The following is a 2,296-nucleotide window of genomic DNA, read 5'->3' on the forward strand; positions in this document are numbered from 1 at the left end:
AGACCCGGTCCCTCTCGGGAGGGTAACAAGGGAAAGTGTTCAGTGCAGATCAGTGAGTAAGCACAAGCCCGCCCGTGCTTACCTTCAAGAAAGGCACTAGTATGGTTGACTACGCAGTCTAATTCCATAAAGATTTACCACCTCAGAAACCCTAAGGGGGTCACTGTGAGTTGGAATCCACTCAATGGCAATGATTTTGGGTTTTTTGTTTGTTTTGGCTGATTTCAATACCCAAAGGTAGTACAAAAATTCCTTTCCTCTTCTAGTTTTCTTGTACCATTAGGACTATATTTCCCTGGATAATCAAAACATTTCCTGAGCAGCATTTGAGATTTTTCTTTTTCTTTTTTTTTCTTTTTTTGAGATGAAGGAGGAAGAGTTTTCATAACAAAAAGTCAGTCTGCCCACCGATAACTAAAGGGTTTATTTTGATTGTACTTGATTTTGCCCAAACAAGAGCCCAGCCCTCTCCATTTTGAATGAAGTTAGCCAGCAGGGACTCATTATCTATGCAGCCACTTCCACAATCTAAGGTCCCAAAGTAAGTCTCCTCTGACCTTAGGAAAGATATTTCTAATGTAGGCCAAGACAAGATCTGTGTTTATTCATTTTAAGATCCTGAGCCATCTGAACACCCAGGGACCTCAATCTTTGAATGGAGAGCTATTCTTCCAAATTTGGTGAATGTACTCAGTTGATCTGTCAGGATTATCCAAGTGTTATAACTTGAGGAGAAGGAGATTAGTGCTATTAGATAGTATTTCCATGGGACCCTGGAATGCCAGTCATCCCTTCAGTTCTCCAGCCATCGGCCCTAAGTCTCCAACCTGACCTGAATTGAAAGCAATTACTGATTGATTGTTTGCTGGACCAGAACTTGTTTTGCCAATACTTATTATTTGCAATAGTGTGGTAGGAGGTCCAAGAGGGCATAGTAGCCAGCTTCCAAGATGGTCTGCAGTGATCCCCACCTAGTGGTACTCATACTCTTAGGCAGTTCCCTCCCACTTTATACTAGGTTTGGTCTGTGTGACAAAGAGCATATGAGAGATGTGATGCCATATTACTTCTGAGACATTGCAGCATCTATCTTGGATTCTCTACTTTTTTGGATCACTTCCTCTGGGGAAAGGCAGCTGCCATAGGTTTAGGACACTCAGGTGAGGCCTATGTGGTAAGGAACGGAGGCCTGCCAATAACCACTGAGTGAGCTTGGAAGCAGATTCTCCGGCCTTAGGTGATTACAGTCCCAGTCAACTGCATGACTGCAACCTTGTGGGAAATCCTGAGCCAGGCCACTAAGCTAAGCCATTCCTGACCTTCAACCTGTATCAGTCATAAATATTTGTTACTTTGATTTGCTAAATTTTGAAATATTTTGCTACATAGTTAGAGATAAGTAATGAAAAGCCAATAGCTCTCTGAATACTTGTTGTTGTTGTTGTGTGCTGTCGAGTCGGCCCCGACTCATAGCGACCCCTCCTTGGGTTTCCGAGGCAGTATCACTACGGAAGTAGGATTGCCCAACCTTCCTTCCGAGGAGTGGCTGGTGGGTTTGAACCGCCAGCCTTCTGGTTAGCAGTCAAGTGCTTTAGCCACTATGCTACCAGAGCTCCTCTGAATACTAGGACCTTCAAATTTCTGGGCCTTGTGATGGACCTTGAAGCAACTGTCCAGCTTCTCCATTATTCATTTGGAGTTGAAGCCCCTAGTAAACATGGCCCACTTATCAACTCTTTATTCTTTTGGAAGCAAGAGTCAAGGGACCAGGAAGGAAATAGGCAGACAAGCATATCCGTGAGAAGGAAAGGGGTTTTGAGATATGTATTTTTTCACTTTCACATGTACCTATACTAACGATTTCCTTAATTATCTGTGTAATATATCTTGTGAGCTGATAGAGGCTTCACTCACTGTACGGGCAATGCATCCATTCCCTCTCTCCTAACACTGCCGCTCTATGTGCGTAGATACAAGACAAGAGTTTTTGGTTTGTATTTTGGAAGAATTTAGGTTTTGGGAAAAAGCCAAGGATATGAGTGTAAACAAACATTAATGAGAGGTGCGAGCCCTGTTTAGCCCCCATGGTTAAAGTGAGAGAGGCTAGACCACCTCTTCTTGAAAGACTGTGCCACATGAAGTAAAACTCTCAGCCCATATTGGGAAGGAAGTTTTTCTCCCTCTTTGTGATGGAGCCCAGGAATTCTGGCATCTCTAGGGTAGGAAACCCCAGGTGCATGCCCTGGGTGCATATCCCAGGAGAAGGCATGCTCCCTCCTTTTCACAGACAGAGAGC

The sequence above is a fragment of the Orycteropus afer genome, unplaced genomic scaffold, assembly GCF_000298275.1.
Source record: "Orycteropus afer afer isolate SDZICR_OR568_19922 unplaced genomic scaffold, OryAfe1.0 scaffold00059, whole genome shotgun sequence".
Lineage (NCBI taxonomy): Eukaryota > Metazoa > Chordata > Mammalia > Tubulidentata > Orycteropodidae > Orycteropus > Orycteropus afer.